The sequence below is a fragment of the Lissotriton vulgaris genome, chromosome 2_1, assembly GCF_964263255.1.
Source record: "Lissotriton vulgaris chromosome 2_1, aLisVul1.2, whole genome shotgun sequence".
Taxonomy (NCBI): Eukaryota; Metazoa; Chordata; class Amphibia; order Caudata; family Salamandridae; genus Lissotriton; species Lissotriton vulgaris.
In genome coordinates, this window is record NC_141687.1 from 249,712,675 (window position 1) to 249,733,554 (window position 20,880).

Below are 20,880 nucleotides of genomic sequence, written 5' to 3' on the forward strand. Positions count from 1 at the left end.
CAGAGGAGTCTGGTAGTTTGTAGACCCATGTCTTGAGGAGTTTTCTGAAATTGTTCTCATTGTCTATGGCTCTAAGGTCGGCGGGTAGGGTGTTCCAGGCCTTGGCCGCCAGAACATTGAAGGATTTTCCTCCTCTGGTCTTATATTTAAATCTGGGAATTTGAACGAGGTTAGTCCCAGAGGATCTCAAGCAACGCGAAGGGTTATAGTGCTTGAAACGGTTTACAAAGTAACGGGGTCCTGTGTTTTGCATGGTTTTATGGACTGTGAGAAGCAGTTTGAAAAAGATTCTTTTGTGTAGTGGCATCCAGTGAAGTGAATTCAGGGCTGCAGACGCAGATGCCCTTCTAGGGAGTTGTAAAACCAGTCGAGCTGCAGCATGTTGTAAGCTCTGCAACTTTCTGAGGGTAGATTTTTTCACTCCGGCCATAAGGCTGTTGCAGTAATCAAGTCGGGAAAGTAGAAGGGCTACCGCGACTGACTTTCTGGCTGCAATTGGGAGGAAATTAAAAAATTTCCTCAGAGATTTTATTAATCCAAAGCATCGACCGGCAGTGATCTTAACATGGTCGTCAAAAGTAAGGGAAGAATCGAATTGTACGCCCAGGTTTCTAGCTGGTGTAACTGCACTGGGAGGGGCCTCGGATCCTGTGGGCCACCAATCTTTCGGGGAAAAAGAAGGATTCTTACCTATTGGGATGATCTCTGTCTTTGCGCTATTGCATCTAAGATGATTAGTATTTAGCCACTCAAAGACGTCAGAGAGGCAGTTTTTGAACCGGAGCTCTGCGTCAGTACGCTGTTTGACCAATTGAGTGTCGTCAGCGTAGGACGTGACCAGGATCCCATGTGATTCTATCACAGCTAAAAGGGGTGCCATGTAGATATTGAAAAATAGAGGGCTCAATATGGATCCCTGGGGCACTCCAGATGTAATTGGCTTTTCGCAGGATAGGTGTGGTCCTAGTGCCACAGTCTGGGACCTATTTGATAGGAATGATGAAATCCAGGCCAGGGCTGAGTCTGTCACGCCAATCTCTCGCATTCGATTGATTAGGATAACATGCGAGATAGTGTTGAATGCTGCTGTGAGGTCCAGCAGGATGAGGACAGCTTGCTTGCCCTCATCCTGTAGGAATTTGATAGAATCAGCAAGTTCGATCAAAGCTGTTTCGGTGGAGTGATCGGAGCGGAAGCCCGATTGCTGGGGGTGCAAGATGGTATGGGCTTCTATAAAGGTTTTAAGCTCCTCGTGCACTAAGTGCTCCGTGACTTTGCCCAGAATAGGAAGTAAGGAGATGGGGCGCATGTTAGTCAAATCTGTAGATGGTTTGTTCTGTTTTTTCAACAGGGGTTTGACAGTAGCCTTCTTCCACTCGGCAGGTACAATTCCGGATTCAAGGGATTCATTAATGATTCCATTAATGTAAGGGTTGACTGTGTCAATCAGATGGTGAAGAATGATTGGGGGACAGGAATCCGTGGGTGCTCCTGATTTACAGGCCCGGATTGCCTTGCTTGTCTGTTGCAAGGATACTGGTTTAAAACTGGAGAGAGGAGGGTAGTTAACTGTTACTTCTACGATGGTTGTCGAGGGTGGGGGAAAGTCTTTCTGAATGTTGACAATTTTGTCAACGAAGTAGTCAGCAATTTGGTTGCAAAGACTCTCTGAGGGAGGTACATCGGTGATGAGAGCTTTTGGATGAGTGAAGGACTTAACTATGGTGAAGATGGTTTTTTGATTTTGGTGCGCTTCCATTATAAGATTGGTAAAATATTCTTTTTTAGCTGCTTTAATGTCAGAGAGATATACTTTCCTCTGTTGGACATAGCGTGTTTTGGAGGTCGTGTCATATGCTTGTCTCCAGTGTCTTTCTAGTCTCCGACAAAGGAGGTGGCTATCTGCCAGGGTCTGGGTGTACCAAGGGGCATTGGGTTTTTTCTTCTTGGGTCCCTTTCCTTGATTGTTTTTAGGTTCAGTGTTAACTGCGACAATTTGGTGCATCCAGATGTGGAAGTTGCAGGAGTCAACTTCGACATCTCCAGTTAGCGTGGGGGGTAAGGGCAGTGGTTTTGACTCAAGCTTTATAGGTTCAGCCACTTTCTTCCAGTTGACTGTGAAGGTGGCTTGGGTATGCCTAGGACTAAATAGGGTAGGAATAGGTATCGTGAGGTCAAAGGGGATGAAAAAATGGTCGGTCCAGATTAGGGGCAATGGAGGGGAGGTGGAAAGGGTAGAAATATTAGAACAGATGCCGTCAATGGTATGTCCAGCACTGTGGGTGGCCATGTTGATATGTTGGGAGAGTCCAAAGATGTTCAAGGACTGTAGGAAGGAGATAGTATGGGGGTCAGTGGATGATTCCATGTGCAAGTTCATATCGCCGAGGAGCGTGAAATTAGGGTATTGTAGCATGAGTGCGCCAAGGGCCTCATCTAAGGAATTGAGAAATGAGGAAGGGTTGCCCGGAGGACGATAGAGAAGTCCAGCCGAGAGGGAGAACGAGGCAGTGATTTTAATTGAGAAACCCAAGCTTTCAGCGTCCTTAAGGTGGTATAAGTCAAATGTGTGGCAAGGAAATGTATCCTTGATTATTAGTGCTATCCCACCACCTCGACCTGAGGGTCTGTCCCTCCTGAAAATGGTGAAACCAGGGGGGAGGGCAATAGCAAGATCAGGGTTGGAGGATTCGTTGAGCCAACTTTCAGTGATGAACAAGGCATCAAGCTCTTGGTTTAATATTAAATCGTGCACATCTTGGCAATGGCAGGCTAGAGACCTAGCGTTCACCAGACCTCCCTTAAAGAGGGTCAGGCGGGTGTTTGGAGAATCGTGCGTGTCGGCGACGCCATTTGTAGGTATAAGGGGGGTCCATTCACAGCAAGGACATAATAGGGGGCTGGAAAGGGGGTCAATATGGGGGCAGGCGCGACAGTGGGGAGCGGGTGAAGGGCGTAGGGACAGTAAATAATTATTATCATACCTAATGGCGGGTTTCAGCCTGACAGCATGCCCTGCGCCCGGCGCGATCCGGTCGCGGACGGGCGCAGACGGGCTTGGCTTAGGCGCGGCTTCGGCGCGCATCCGGCGCGCCAGCCCGCTGCGCCGTCTGGCCGGTCTGCACATGATATAGGGAGAAAAGGGGGCGGGAGTATAGCGCGACTAGAGCGCTCTCCCTGCCTCCCTCAAGATGGCGCCCACCGTCGCCGGTATTCGAGAAAAGCGGCAATGCCGAAATATGGAGTTTTTAGAGTGTCAGCGGTGTCAGTGTGCCTAGCAAAGTATTTCCCCTTAACTACAGGCAAGCCCCCCCAATATAGAAACAGTAAAACAAGTAAGTTTAAAAAGTGCACAAATGCTTTTTCGCCGTTTTAAAAGGTGCAATTAATTCACCACAGTTTATCAGCAATCAGTGCAGCTCGCAGCCCCAGTGGCCTCACTAGGGAGAGCTACTGTGGGGCACCGAGCGCGAGAAAGACTCGAGTTAAGTATTCCAGGGGGGCGGGAGTATAGCGCGACTAGAGCGCTCTCCCTGCCTCCCTCAAGATGGCGCCCGCTGTCGCCGGTATTCGAGAAAAGCGGCAATGCCGAAATATGGAGTTTTTAGAGTGTCAGCGGTGTCAGTGTGCCTAGCAAAGTATTTCCCCTTAACTACAGGCAAGCCCCCCCAATATAGAAACAGTAAAACGAGTAAGTTTAAAAAGTGCACAAATGCTTTTTCGCCGTTTTAAAAGGTGCAATTAATTCACCACAGTTTATCAGCAATCAATTAAACTTTGTTACAGATTTGATTTACACTTTCCTTCTTCAATCCTTCTAAAGCGGGTTGTAGGTTGTACTGGCTATGTAACTGCCTTCTTGTTTGTAGGAAACCTGGCAGTGCAATGAGTTTGATCTAAAACCCTTTTGTGATTTCTAAGTCGGCTACAACTTCAGCTAGATGTCATTCAAAGGGGGGTCTGGCTAGGTTACTAGCAGTTGGAATTGTAGGAAAGTTTGAACAACTCCGAGTACATAATCAATGTGTTGGCAGTTAAGCGTTGGATCTTGACTTCCGAAAATTATGCCTTCTTCTGGATGATGCATATACCTCTCATTTAAAAGCCATGCTACATTTTTATAGATGTAATTTAGCTGACTACTAAAGTAGAGATCAAGGCAGATTGTAACAGTTATATTATGCAGTGATTTCAACACAAAGGAATCAAACTCTTTGGCAGAGGCCTATAAAAATGAAGATGTTGGAATTGCATGGAATATTCCCAAAGAAAATCAGTGTAGACAGGTGCTTTTTTCCCTACAGAAGTGGTCAGAATCCTGTTATGTAATGTTTGATGGCTGGAATGAAAGTGACAGGCCAGCAAAAATATTCTGGGTAGGGGTGATTAATAGTACGATAATTGGGTATGTAATTACACCCCATTGATTCTTACTCTCTTTGTATTAATATAGTCCATATTGATTTATACACCCCTAATGGAATTTGGAAGGAGGGTAGGCTACATTTGAAATTATAAAACATGTTCACTGGGTTTAGAAAAAAATCTGTGTGAGTTGAAATCTATTGTTGCATATAATGCGGTACTTGATGACATTTTGAATGTACAAAAAACTTTCAGATTTTTTATCAATGTTAATTTCTTTGGTCAAATACTCCACTTTTCAGGATTCAAGAAAAGGCCAAAACCAAGTTAAGTATACCAGCAGGCAAGAAGGCATAAGGGTGGCAGCTATAAAAAAATTAGAAAATCCAATTTTGACATAAAAATATTTTACTACCAATATTAGGTGAGATTGTACAATTGAGACGAAGATTGAGAAATTGTCATTACTTAAACCGTGCCCTCAAGAGTCTTGAATCTTTGCATTGAGGACTCAGGATGAACAGAGTGATATTTTGTGTGCGAGCTGAAACAAAGTTAGTCAAATCTGGGTCACAGCGCTTCAAGTCAGATAAATTACCAGACCTAAATCAGCTTGTGTATAATTACTATTTACAGATTTCAGACACCCGGAACATTTTGTCGCCTGTTTAATGTTTCACTGAGAACCTCTTTGATTCCAGAGACCCAATGTTTCTTTTAGAAGTTTGTTACAGACTATAGACTTTGGATTGGCATTGATTTGGAACTTATTTGTATTTATTACAAACTATAAAATTAGAAGGCCATTCATTTCATTTCAAAATCTTTATTTCGGTACATTAGTACCATAAAAGATACATAAAAACATATACTGATGCATAAAAACATGGATTGACGTTATTACAAAATACCAAATGAAGTGCAGTCCACTAATTATTACGAGGAAGCAATGTGGGGTGTCTATCCTTATATTAAAAACCTTGTATAAATAGTTAAAAAGGAATTTATAAAATAAAAACATATAGCATTCGAAATTGAGTCCATGGTTATTCTAAGCGACCCAGCATTAATGATAATCAAAATATTTTATATATGTGCATTTTATATTTCATTAGTAATACAATTAACCCTGTCATTTCATAGTGCAGCTCTTACATCTCAAACACTTCTTAGCAATAACTCATCCTTAGGAAGAGTCCTATCATTCTCAGGTGCTCCATACAAATTAGTAAAATGCTCGATCCAGGTAGTCTCATCAAGGTAAACATCCCTAGATCCTTTTTCTTTTTTGTTTCCTTTAACCACAAGTTTCCAAAATTACATTTGATTGTTATTCTTAGCGGCAGAAAGCAGATTGGACCAAATCTCTTCGTCCCATGATGCTTCAGCCTTCTTTTGTACTCTCCTGTATTTGAATCTAGCTTCTTTGACCATTGGCATATTGTTGTTTGTTATAGCTTTAACCAATTCATCCTTAGCAGTACGACAATCCTTATAATACCAGGATTTCCCTGCCAGCTGAGGATTTCCGTTTCTTCTGGTCTTTTTTGGAATTTTTGTTACCAGCGGGATAAGTGCTTTAAAGAACCCCTTATGAAAATCTAAGAATATGTTTCTTTCCACTAATGTGGTCCTATGTCTACAAAAAGTATTGGCAAATGTATTGCAAACACTTGCCAGCATTTCACCATGCTCCAGCATGTATGCCCATTTAACTGAGCGGCGATTATTGCTAACTATGATATCATCTGGGCTCACGTGAGTTATACTGTTACTCTCAGTTAAGCTAGACAACAATCTACTATGAAAAACAAGCTCAAGCGGACGATGGTCGCTCTCTACTCTTGGCATAATCTTTAGATCTACTGCATACGGCCAAATATCAAATGATAAAATTATATAGTCGATTTTGCTCTAGGACTTATTTCTACAAAAAGTTGAGGCCTTTGGTACGTCTGATGGTAAACGTCCATTACATTCTCTCAGGCCATGCCCAATCATTAATCTCATAATCTGGAGTGCTAGCACAGTACACAGAACCGTCTTACAATTGTGCATTATAGGAATCTTGTTAGCGCTGTCTTCATCTACTAAGCTGTTTCCAAGCCCTGTAATAGGTTCATAGTTACAATTACAGTCACCACCTATTACTATGCTTATCCTTGTACCTAGTCTAACTCTTAGCCTCTTAAGCGAGATATTGAGCCTAGATTGTATGACCAAAATTCCTTGGATGAAATACCTTAAAACTAGTTTTGGTAAGGAGGGACGCTTGGATTTGTTTTTAAAACCGGAAGGAATCACTAGAAAAGACGTAGCGTATATTAAACAGTCCTTCATTGCACGCAAAACAATGGAAAGGCAGGAAAAGGACCTGTTGAAGCCCAATGTCCGTCTCCATATGATGCTCAAAACCTCGCCTGGTGTGGAACCATATCTACTTTGGCCACTACCAGCCTATGAGCGTTTTTTATTAATTAGGTTTAGGTTTAATTTGTTTCACCTTTTAACTCCTTCCATGCTCATGACGAGCTCAGCTCGTCATGAGGCACAGCAGAGCTGCACTCATGACGAGCTGAGCTCGTCATGAACAATGGAAAATCTGGGATCCCAGCACCGGAGGGGAAAACCCTTAGCAGCCATGGAGTTAATAGCAGTCCCAAGGGGGTGTCATAGAGGGACAGTGTTAGCACCCTGTGGCTGCGTCAATCTGTCTCCACAGGATCTGCTGCACTTTATGTTTCTTTGTAAATATTATGAATTCCCCAGGGCTTTTTATCTTAAACCTATTTTAAAAAGACTGAAATTCGTACAAGCTCGCCCTGCACTACTTTATTTACAATTGTTAAAACCTGATTGCATACCCCATGTGGCCGGCTTTTTAAAAAGCTCATTGAAGTATAGAAAATGCCTGGACACCTAGAACTGTATAAGGAATCCCCCGAATGATGCTCTCCCTAACGTGCAATATCTGGATTGTAACGTTATGGGAAAAAAAAATCTTGTTTTAACTGGTGTATATTGTATCATTTATTTTAACTGAAAGCTTGAAATATATTTTGTTCTATGAACTTTTATGGTTTTGTACAAAAAAAAAGAATAAAGTACTTTGAAGAAAAAAAAATTGTATCTAATATAAATATATATATATATATATAGAACAAATGGAATCCATTTGTTCTATTATCGCTGACTCCTTAAAAGCTGGGCAAGGTCTATTATGGATATTATATAGGTGCAGCACCCTTCTATCCTTGGTTATTATTTTTATTCCAAGTATATCTAGCGAGTCAATACATAATTGTGTGACTAATGTTGAGGGTCACTTTTACCCATATTACAAGGCCACCAGAGGGCCTTCCTCTTATTGATGGGATCGCAGCTACATAAAAAGTTTGATACCCTACCCTGTGTGGAATCTTAATTGCCCAAGTCTCCTTGCAAGAAATCTACATGCATTTTTAGAAAATCAGATGTATCTCTCCATTAGTTTTATACACTAATAACCATTTATTTAGCACTTACCAATCAGTGTTTATTACCACCAAAAGTAACCCTTTTTCTTCAACCTTAAAAAATTAAAAGATTATGGAACAAAACAGTAAGGTTCTATATATATTCCTTGCTGTTGAATGCAGGTCATTGCTGTAGTGGCACAATTAACTAAGATATATGCCAAGGATGTTAACGTGTGACCTACAGGGAAGACATGGATCTATGCAACAAAAGCATTATCCCGCGTAGCTATCAACATAAATAAACAACAAAAAATCTCTGATCTACATGTTGCATGCTGTGCTTTCCAGCAGGCACATAAACCCTCTATGCAATTTTATAGTGAGTGCATTACCCACCAGTTATTCATTTTATTGCTACTCATGGTGTCCCAGTCTTTCTTACTTAAGATAGAGGCCCCGGCTCACAGGCAACAGAAACTTGAAAAAATGCTTCTATGTGTTTTGTAGATGTGCAATATCAAGTATTTGACTTTTACATTGTGCTTAACTCCTGTCTTGTGATAGATGTACTGGCGAATTTGCGTAAAAGAGTCTAATGGCAGCAGTTCATATAGAGATGTCTGCTATAGAAGTGTCATTGCAGCCCTGTGTTACTGTGAACAATGCCTCTCACACCTTCACCCATTAGGTTTTATAGCCACCTCTCAGCGTCCGCTGTGGAAGGACAAAGGATAAACTAACCTCTCTGCAGCCGCACCTCTGCTCTGATGGCTTCCTGAGCAGTACAGGCATATCATTGTGTACAGGTGACAAGAGCAGCTATCTTTTGTCCCAGCCCGGGCTTCCATGGTGACTAATAACTGCTGCAGAGGTGATCGGTGAACGGAGTGACATCGGCATCAAAGCCAGGCCCTCGTGAGTACCGGAACTGTCCTTGATCGAGGAAAAGTGCCGGTACTCAATGGGAGAAAATGAAAAAGTGCCGGTACTCATACCGGTGAGTACCGGCCCATTTAAAGCACTGGAATGGGCAGATCTATAAAAGTTGCTATAATTAGCAGTGAGCCTTTGCTTAGCTCTATTTTGTGTATCAACTTGTAGGGTAGACTACACTTGCGGGTATTTGGGCACCACCCGAGGATTCCACTGTCTATAACATACAATTCTCAATAGTAGGTAGTGGAATTATTTATTTCAGGCTAGGAGTGCTCGAGAAGGGGGGCGTGGCCAAGCACGCGATGTAGAAAGACGTGCCCGGGCTGAGCTCCGAGCGAAGCTCCCCTTCCACGGGCTATTTATCCTGCATTCTTGGCGGAACCGAGCCCAAACTCAGACCGAGTGTACCCGGACACCTGGCCCACCTCCAGGGCGATTTTTGGGCGAATCGGAGCACCTGACTCTCCGACCGGCAGCGGCCCTGACGGCTGGCTGCCCAGAACGTACTTCCGGCCGGCAACCCTTACTACCTGAGGCCGGGGATCCGGCCTTGCGGGGTAGGCCGCAAAACGAGTGCCCTGCAGTGCGCAATCCAGCGGAGTAACGGGACCACGTCCCATACATTGGACATTTACCAGCGACCAAGCTCTGCAGAGGCCCCGGACACCAGCGAGAGGTTCACCGCCAAGGCCCACGGAAGGCCGCGAGACCAGCCCACCCCACCTGCCACCGCTGGGGGCGCCCCGCCGAACTCCGAGAATACCAGGGGGTGAGTGCGCGAGCCTGGCTAGAGACCCACATTGGCGCCATTGCCCCAGGGCCCTGCCGGCCCACAACGCACGCAGACCAGCACGGTCCACAGGACCCCCCCGGGCCTGACTGCCGCCCCGACATAGGCCCAGCCCAAGAAGGGAGCCTACGACATGGTACCGGACACATCCGGCGACCCAGCCACCCGAGGACCCTAGACGCTGCGACCACCCACGCCAAGCCGGCCCGTGGCGGTCTGTATCACCGCCCCTTCGTACCTACCGGCACTGGAGCCACCCGAACCGGCTGAACAGACACCGGAGGGCCGCCGAGCCGGGCCACCACGAGGCCCACATAGGCACCGCCACCACCAGGCACGGCAGACCACCGCCGGAGACTGCACGGCCCCATCCTCACAGGCCTCTGCACCTGCCTATCTCCAGGGGTCGGCACGGGTCGGCACCGGACCCTCCTGGCGTCGAGAGGCCTAGACCGCGCCACTCGCGGACTGTGGCCGCATCGCATCGGCCCCGCTGATAATCGGCCCAACACTGAGAGACTCTCCCAGCCTGGCGCAGACACGAAAGCTACGCAGCTCGCACAACCCACACCCACTGGGCCTGTGCCGGACGAGGTGGACCCCCACGCGGCGCTTGGCGACGCCTAGCATCATCTGGCAGAGTGCGTCCTCCCGGGCTCAGTGGACGGACTCACCGGGAGGGACCTACCGTTCCGACCCACCGGACCGCCACATAGCACAGACTGGAGACGAGCAGCAACCAGGACTTACACGGCGCTGACCGCCACAACTAGGAGTCCTCATAACAGCCGCCGCGCAACCACCCCGTCCTCCCTAGCCGGTTGCGTAACACGGAATCCCGGAGTCCTGCGGTGGGACGGTCCCTCCCCCCGCCTACGACCACACGACATCCACCGCGGGTGACACAGAGAACCTGTCCGAGAGACTCACACACACTGGTCCCTCCGCCACGCATTGCGAGAATATACCCACCCGCCTGACCGGCCGCAAAGGCCTCCCACATGTCAGGGGGGACCAGGGCAAAGACTGGCACAGGAGGGACCCTAGGCAAAGGGAAAATGGTGAAAAACACAGAGGCTGACCAGACTGCCTCCAAACTGGACACTATGCTGGTGGCCATGGAGCGCCTGGAGGAATCCATGCAGCTGACCCGTACGTCGCTGGAGAACAGGATCGACAAGGTGGCCGTGGATCTGACACTCCTCCGGGCAGACCACAAGAAACTGTCCGACCGCACCACGGCTCTGGAGCACACGATGGCGGAGGCCACACCTAAACTGGCTCAGACGGACAAGCACGTCCAGGACCTACTCAACCGGGTGGAGTTCCTTGAGGATAGGGCGGAGGACGCGGAGGGACGGGCCAGAAGGAACAACGTGCGCATAGTGGGCCTGCCGGAACGATGGGAACGGAGAGAGACGGCGGAACATATGGAGACCTGGCTCAGAGAATTATTACCGGAAGGCACACTGTCGCCACACTTTGTAGTGGAGCGGGCACACAGAGTACCATCCCGCCCACCCCCGGAAGGCTCCAACCCAAGGCCGATGCTCATGCGGGTGTTGAACTACCGCGACCGAGATGCCATCCTCCGCGAGACGCGGAAACTGTCAAACATACAGGTAGACAACGCCAAGGTGATGTTCTTCCCCGATTATACCATACAAGTTCAGCGAAGACGTCAATCCTTCCTTGAGGTGAAACACCGACTCAGACGCTTGGCTCTCAAATACTCGCTGTTGTTTCCGGCACGCCTCAGAGTGGTGGCATTAGACAAGACTCACTTCTTCGACACCCCAGAGGCGGCGATGGCCTGGCTGGATTCAGGAGTGGACACGAACCCCGAGCCCGCGCCGAGAGAACAACGCCGGAATCGAGGCACACGCAGACGGAGACAGCGACACACCTCGAGGGCCGGGTCACCGAATGTGGAAACGGAAATTGGCCCGACCCCGGAGCAAATACAGAATGAACAACTGGAGGCCGTCCGCATAACTGCTGTGACCAGCGGGTCACAATCACCTATACTGCTTTCCAACGCCAGCCCACGCTCACGCGGGAGCGAGGACGACGACTACCTGTACGGTCTACCAGATGACTCGAACCCGGAGGGCCTGCCAGACGTCACGCCCCAAACGTCAGATCTGATATCATAAGTACTCCTCCCCAACCCAGCCCTGGCTGGACCAGCGCGACTCGCATAGAGGAACAGCCAGCTCATCCCCATCGATGGCCCGATCGGGGACCCACATTGACACTCCTGGAGGCTCTGGCAGTCACGAATGCTACCTTCACCGAGGTCTGTGCTTTGCTACCGAACCCCCCCCCCCGCCTACCGGACTGCCGCGGAGCTGCCGTGGCGCCGGGTGGGGGACCGGGGCTCTCCTGCTGAGACGCCACCGGGACCATGACTTTGGAGGGGTGGACGGACCCCTAGAGGTGAGTGCCCCTCCCCCGGGGGAATGAGAGATGGGACCCCACCATGGGACCAACTGTCCGGGTCAAGTGACACTGGGAACCCTAAACTGGCTACGGACGCTATCACTGACTCTTGGCGCTCTTCTGGCCCACTGCCCGTGGAGGGGAGCCGCTACGGCTCTTTCGGCGCAAAGAACTACCTCGTTTAATTTCAGTGCTGTATTTAGTCAACCCCCCATTGAACTCACGGATTGATTGAGCTCGATAGAGCGTTTGGGCGGTGACTCGTTTTGTTGTTGCCCTTTTGGTATTATGTTTATGTTCAAGTTCTTTCTTTTGAGACTAGTGTTGGTACTGACCTGCTACTGCGTGCATCCTTGGGTCTGTGGGAGGGGGCGTGAGGTAAAAATGCTCATTATTCGTCGCTGCTGTGCGGGGGTGGGCGGAGCGGGCCGGGGGCCGGGGGGGGGGAGATGGATGCTTGGCCGCAATCAACACTGTGATGGCTACGTTTAAACTTTGTACCTGGAATGTCAGGGGCATGCACACACCCTCACGTAGATACCAGGTATATTCCTATCTTAAAAGGCATCAGATCCAGATTGCATTACTGCAGGAGACACACCTAGTTGCCACTGAGGTAGCCACGCTCCGCCGTAAGTGGAGGGGACAGATATTTGCCACAACCTTCTCAGCATTTGCGAGAGGGACCTTGATCTGGGTCCGGCCCGGGGTCCCGTTTGCACTAACACACAGCACTATTGACACTGAGGGACGCTACGTCTTCATACAGGGCAGACTTGACGGGCAGCAGATTGTCATAGCCTCCATATACGCACCTAATGTAGAACAAGGGAAATTCTTCACGCGACTGTCGGCAGCGATAGCGACATGGCCGGACGTACCCTTGATGATGGGCGGGGATTACAATTGCGTGTTGAATGCCTCCCTTGATCGCTCGTCCCTCCCAGCGGCGATCGCCCCGGTACAGGCGGCCTCCAAGGCCCTCCTTGACTGGGCAGCGCAGTGGAACTTGCAGGACGCCTGGCGCGTCAGAAACCCCACCGCCCGGGTGTATTCTTACTACTCGGGAGCCCACTCACTACATGTCAGGCTGGACAGATTCATGCTGTCCCGTGACCTGCTCCCCTCCGTGTCCGACACCGACTACCTAGGTCGGACCCACTCGGACCATAACCCGCACACGCTGGTATATGGATGGAAGCACCCGCGCCCGCCCGTACCGACGTGGCGCCTGCAACCGGATCTCCTGCTCGACACCCCATTCCGAGAGGAAATCTCCGGGAAGATCTTGCAGTACTTCAAGGACAATGTTGACTCGACCTCCTCCCCGAGAACCGAGTGGGACGCCTTTAAGACGGTGACCCGGGGAAGTTGCCTCAGTGTACAAGCGGGCCTGCGTAGGCAAGTAGAGAGAGATCTGATATAGGCGGAAACGGCACTGCTGGATAAGGAGCGGGGGGCAATAGGGGGCGATGATTCCCAACTCATCTCGGCCAGAGCAGACCACGCTGCCTTGATGGAGCGCCTAAAGAATATCAACTTCACTGCGCACTCCGCGCGCTCTCACAGCACGGGCGACAAGCCTGGCAGGCTACTGTCATGGTTGGTGCGACAAGACACGCACTCCGCATCGGTCCTATCCATCCGCACAGCCCAGGGCGTTGAGGTCTATACCCAGCAACAAATCCATGATGCGTTCACATCGCATTACAAATCCCTGTACAGCTCACGACTACGAGCCACGGTGGCGGAGATCACGGACTACCTGGCGGCACTGCAGCTCCCGACCGCTACTGCTGCCCAACAAGCAGAGCTGGGAGCCACGCTCACGGGTGAGGAACTGCGAGAGGTGATTTTCTCCCTTTCCAATTGCAAGGTGCCGGGCCCCGACGGGCTCCCGGCGGAGTTCTACAAGGCCTACTCTCTGGTGTTAATACCGGAACTGCTGAAAATGTACAAGGCGGCGCTGGAAGACGCTGAACTCCCGGCGTCCCTGAACGAAGCTAACGTGGTCTCCCTGCTGAAACCAGGCAAAGAAGCGAACAAACTCGGCTCATACAGGCCGTTAGCGCTCCTCAATACCGATTACAAAATACTTGCAGCGGCCCTGGCCCGGAGGCTTGCACCACTGGTCCCCACTCTGGTACACTCTGATCAGAATGGCTTTGTACCCACACGGAGCACGTCCCACAACCTACGCCGTTTTTTCAGGGTCCAACGTTACGCGACCCCTACCTGGCCGCGCTCGGGATGCATCGTGCTTGATTTGGAAAAGGCATTCGACTCGGTGGAGTGGCCGTATCTCCTCCGAGTCCTTGAGAAGTACGAACTGGGGGATACTTACGTCCAGATGGTGGGACTCCTCTATCAGGCACCCGAGGTCCGGGTCCGGACTGGACGGTTGTTCTCAGACAGGATCCGTATTGGGAGGGGTACCAGACAGGGCTGCCCCCTCTCCCCTATCTTATTCCCCTTGGCGATGGAGCCGTTGGCGGAGATGCTCCGCACTTCCGGAGGCACTTGGGGCATTCCGCTGGCGGATGGCATTCACTCGGTGTCTCTGTATGCCGATGATTTGTTGTTATTCGTCAGAGACCTCACGCGCATACCAGCGGCGCTCTCAGACATCTTTCGGACGTTTGGAGACATGTCGGGACTCCACGTCAACTGGGCCAAATCAGGGGCCTACGCATTCGATGGCGAGATGCCGCAGTGCGATGTACGCATGATGGGGGAGACACTCCGATGGCACCCGACGGAATTTAGGTACCTAGGGATCTTAATATATCGAGACCCTATGGATCTCCTGGAGGGGAACCTAGTGAGGGCCATCTCCTCGCTCACGGCCCAGGTCACTTTCTGGAATTCCCTCCCGTTGAATGTGCCAGCCAGGGTGGCACTGACCAAGATGATAATGCTACCCCGGCTTCTCTATTATTATACTAATTTACCAGTGTATGTGCCGGTACGCATATTTAGGGGACTGGACACCCTCACCAGACGCCTCATCTGGAATAAGGGGAGACCCCGGGTTGCGCTACGGACCCTGTATGCACCCACAGACGCTGGTGGCCTAGCGGTTCCCAATCAGGAGCTCTATTACTTAGCAGCGCAGCTGCAGTGGGTTGCCTATTGGCTGAGCGGTAAGAACCTAGCGGACACGGCCACGGCCGATACCATCCTATCCCCCGTACAGGCGCTCACACTCTTCCACCCACTGATGCTGGGCCGGCCCCCCACGCAGGTCCATGTAGCAGTGGCAAAGCGGTGCTTCGCACGGAGCCTCCGGCTCACCAAACACACGGTGCCCTATGCTCCGAACCTACCCTTGCTGGGGACACCCCTGGGCGCAGGCACGCTGTCCTCGGCCGAGCTGCGCAGCTGGACTGCAGCAGACCTGGATGACCTGGGCGGCCTGTACAGCGACGGAGAGCTGTTGCCCTTCGAGACCTTGGCCGCGGACACAGAGCTACCGGTGGGTCAATTTCTGACGCACGCCAGACTACTCCATGAGTTGACAAGGGCGTGGGGTGACCTCAGCCACGAGCCGTCCACTCACCTACTCATCCAATACCTGCATGTGATGGGAGATGGGTCCCACATTGTGCATTGGCTCGCACAAGCCTTACACAGCCACACGCAATTTTCTTCCCAGAAACTGAGGGAAAAATGGACGACCGACCATGGCACGGACTGGACGGACAACCAATGGAACGCTATTTTAGCAGGCGCCAGTGTCATTCCCCGCAACGCGCGATTCAAGATTATCCAATACTATATCATCCACCGTGCATATCTGTCTCCGGACAAACTGAATCGCTACTTCGGGCTCACTACATCGGCATGTCCCAGATGCGGCCTCCTGGACTCGGACTTCCTACATGCACTCTGGAGCTGCGCTCATCTTACCTCGTATTGGTCTGCGGTCGCGGGTATGTTAACAGCGGCCACAGGCGAAACCCTCCCCATGACGTGGGAAGTATGCCTATTGGGACTCTACAAGAGAACCAAGCAGACCAAGCTACGGGCACGCTTCTGGGACTTGGGCCTCATTACGGCCAAACGTCTTATCACACGACGTTGGAAAAGTCCCACCCCGCCACGCCCTGCAGACTGGCGCCGCTCTTTTTCCAACTGGGCCTGTGCGGAGAGTGTGTCACTCCATAGAGAGGAAACCGCGGGCCTACGGAAATACCCGATCGCCCAGGACTGGGACGCTGCCCTGATTGCATATCACCGCGCGTGCACCCAAGCCGGCATAGAGTACCGACTCGACGCAGAACAGGGAGAGCCCACTTGATTGCTACCCACGCCTGGCACAGACTCCGCCGCCCCTTTCCCCCCCCCCCCGTCCCCCCCTCCCGTCCTTCCCCCCCGTCCCGCGCGCCTCCCCTCCCCCCTCCCCCACCCGATGACTGGGGCCTTGCACGACGGAGGTGTCCCCTACCGCTCTCGCCCCCCCGCCGCTCGCCCCCCCCTCCCTCATGCCTTGCGGCCGCGGCGACGCCGCCTCCTCCATGGTTCCCGCCCCTACACGACCCACATAGGGTGCACCACACACAGCTAGGATCCTAGATGTACTACCACACACACGAATACTAGTCCAACAGTTGTTGAAATGTTCTTCCCTCCCCCCTGTTTTCGGCTACCCAGTTGACTCTTTTGGTTGACACAGAGGCCGTTCATACTATGCTCTTGATAACGCCCGACCACCCTTCCTCGTCTGCATCTCACATAAAGCTGCTTAGATGCGCCCAGGACTAGGGTGCGGGCACCCAGCGACCCCTACGACATCGGAGGGTATGATACTGCCTCTATCCCCTGCTACATTGACCAGGGAACTCCATTTCAAACGATGACTGTCGACTTTTCTTTTTGAACACGCTAGTTCCTTGTTGCAGTGCTACGAACTGCGGGCACTGCACCATGAGTCATTTCCTGGCACCGTCATATATGAACTGATACACTTCTACCAGCAACTGTTTGTTTTCACTCATGTGTAACTGATATGTCGACATGTACTATCTGCTGGGTTACTGTTTGTAGCAATAATTTGATGTTCTGATACTGTATGAATACCTACTGGCTTATCTGTGAAACTAAATAAAGTTTGGGACCGTTGGTCTTAAAAAAAAGAAAAAAATAGGAGTGCTCGAGAATAGTTGAAACGTTAAAAGAAATTAAGACTTGATGAATGTACTAGTAATAGTATTAAGTGTCAGCCAACAGATTAGGACCCAGTAAATTAAGTACTCCCCCTAATAAAGATCATATAGTAAACGTATGAGGGATTCAGATTGAAAAAAGTAGGTTTAGAACATTCTTTCTGCCTGTACCAATATATATTTATATATGTGTTTACAGCCTGATTGACGTAGTTTTGAAAGGCAAAGTGTGGTTCGTAAAATTCCTTGATTACGAACAACAAATCAGTTTAGTTCATAGAGGAACAGGTTTCGGTGACTATAGATACCTTGAGATAAGGCCATTGTTAGGCATGGTGTTTTATCATAAAATACATATCTTATATCGTTTTGTAGTGATATGTGAGACTTAAATGTGATACTTTGTGTTTCTGTGCCAACACTTAAAAGGGCAGTAGTCAATTGCTTAACGTAAAAAGTAGTATTTAATATGCATATATAAAAAGTTCAAGCAAAGCATTGAGAAGCACATTTGTTGATTTTAATTGTTTTTCTTCTTTAATTTTTAGAGTACAGTTGTATTTTGTATTATTTTTATCTGTGTTTTGTGTACGTAAGAGAAACAATACCATGTCCTGAAGAAGTGATTAAGAACATTAGCCACCAAAATGTGTCAATGATTCTCTGTGTCCACAATAAGTCTCCAATGAACAATTGTATATGAGATATCAATTCATAATTGCACAGTGACAATATTTACTCAGTTTGAATACTGATTAATGTCTTTTTGTAACTCTTCCAAGTGACAATGTGGTTAAATATATGTATATGTGTTTCTATGATCATGTTTCTGTTATTCAGAAAGTAATAGAGGAGAGAGAATGTGGCCTAACGGCTAGGGCGGTCAACCTCGGAGCTGGGGAACTGGGCTCGAGTCTCGGATGGGGCTGTTAACATTCAGTGATTCTGGGTAAATCACTTGATCTTCCAGTTCCTAACAAAAATGAATGTGTCTGTAACATAACAGGTGCTCATGTAAAGCACTCTGGTACCTTTGGGTCTAGTTTGTGCTATAAAAAACTTCACAAAAAAACTATCCTTTTAAAGGAACGACCTCGTTTTGAAAAAAATGTTTTTTTATTTATGGTTATAGTTCGATGTGGGATTAATTTACACCTGTTCCACAGATTACCCATAGTTGTTAAGTGGAGTTGAGAATATGTGGGATTTGGATGGTTTATGATTTTTTTTGCTATTAAGAAACCTTGGACACACAGCCTTTTGTATTTACATGTGGAGCATATATATTATAATGTGTGATTGGAATGTAATAGAATATGCCCAGAAGCATAAGTAATCTATCCTATGGGCCCATGTATGTGTATTGAGGAGTGAAATATACAGATTTGAAAATAACCTGCTGGTGTAGGCACCACAAGAGGTCAAATCGTGATTTGATCCCATTTTGCAACAAAGTTTAGGTCCAGCCTGGGGAAGTTTGTATTCCTTGCAGATGCTATAAAAGCATTGCGACTATCCAGACAGGATAGCACAATTGTTGTGTTTTTATAGTTATTTAGCCCCCATACATTCCAAGTGACAAGCCTGGGTGTGTGCTTTAGGTGTGACTTGGGAGTATGGCTGCACTTTTTTCGAGATATTTGTACAGTGTGACTTTAAGAGGCATATGCATTAGCTTCCTAAACTGTACCATAACTAACCATCAGTAACCATACACCCCAAATTGCCCCCTACCACAGTGACGCCCAACCTATCGTTGAGTAAGAATAAACTAAAGGGGTTTCTTGACTGTTGTAGCAGGGGAGTAGGAGTTAGAAGACTGACCCATGCTGGTCAGACCTGCAACTGGACCTAGAAGGATATGGGTGTCTGCTGCATCACTGGCTGGGAAGGCTGTCTGTACACCAGCCCCTCGGAATAGCCTTTACATTTCTAGAACTGATGAAGCAATGAGCCGTATTTCTCCTGTCTTTAAAATGTTTCAAAGCATTCTCCCTCAAGAGGCAGGACCCATTAAATGACATGTCTATTAGGGAGACCTGTACGTCATCAGAGAATGCAGCAGACCTCATCTAGGCGTGTCTCTGAACGACAACACTGGTACCAACCACCCTACCCAGGCAATCCATTGTATCCAGACTTGTGCTTCTAACATACTTGGCCGCATCCTGCCCATCATGTTGTCTGACCAAGGAGGCCCTAAGATTGCCGCGCCGCGCCACGTGACATAACATCCGACGAGCACACTATGCCATTGCCTGGGCGGACCGTCTGGGCGAACCAGCTGCTTTACTGTTTCCATACAAAGATAGGGCCTTTGACTCTCTGAGCTGGACATATCTCTTTGCGCTCCTCAGTCGCCTTAATTTTGGTCCTCATCTCCTGAAATTTATCCAACTTCTCTATACCGATATTACTGCCTCTGTCTTTGTGGCGGACACCGTCTCACAAACCTTTCCTATCGGGCATGGCACCCATCAGGGCTGCCCCTCTCTCCATATCTTGTTGCGCTTGCTCTAGCTGCTTGGGTGAAGGTAGATGCAGAGATCAGTGGGTTTGAGTGGCCTGGGGTGACGTCTGACCGCATAGCTTTATATGTGGACGACGTATTATTCTTCCTTACACGACATGACCGATCGGGACCCAGACTGCTCAGGATCATGCAGATCTTTGCCGACACAACCGGGTTATATATGAACCCCGTAAGTCTTACCTGTGGCCCCGTAAGTCTTACCTGTGGCCCATGGGCAATGCAGGTCCTTGATTACGATACACACAATTTAAGTACCTCCATAGGGTATATTACACTAGGTATCAGCTCTGGCGGTCAGGACTCAATGCGTCTCCACTTTGCTTGCGATGTCAGGCTGCAGCGGGTACCCTCATCTATACCGTATGGCTATGCACATCACTCTCAGGGTTCTGGTACAGGGTTATTGCATGTATGTCGCAGGTTTTGGGCTGAGACATCCCTTATTCACCCAAATTAACTCTTCTGCATATAACTGATGATATCGGGGGTAATTTTACTGGGCCTAACACTTGCAAAGCAGGACATTGCGAAGACCTGGAAGGACGCTTCCCCGCTCTCCCCTGGGGCTGGAAGAAGGGTCTTGATTTCTGTATGGGGCTGGAGATACCTAGATTTGCTGTGCAGGGCTGTACCCAGAAAATTCCATGATCTGGAAGAGATGGGCGGACTTCCGGGGAAATTACTTAAAAGCTATCCCAGATCGCACAATAGATTGACATTAGCCAGAACTACCACAAGGTGGGGTAAGCACGGAATCAGCGACTTAACAATTCACTCTGGGGATGACTTGACATGCATTGTATCACATTTTGGACATATGACACTTCAGTTGATTGTTAATATAATATGTTGGTATGCATTTGATCTGTTTCTGCACATTTGACTACAAAATGTCGACATCATCATGATTACTATGTATATTTTGCTGTTATGGTATTTGGCCTTGACAGGCATATCTTGACTGTTGACAATAACATTTTGTTGTGAAAAAAAATGGGGCCCTAAGATCCTCCGGGACCACCTGCGAGATCTGGCTGTCTGTGACCCAGAGGGCATACTTGTCGCAGCCCAACAACCAGACTGCATTCACAGAACACAGTGCCAGACTTGTGTTTGCCAAAAGCATCAATCGTCTTGAATTGTCTGGAGAAGTGGTTGAAAATGAATTCAGATTCACTTTACTGGTCGAAG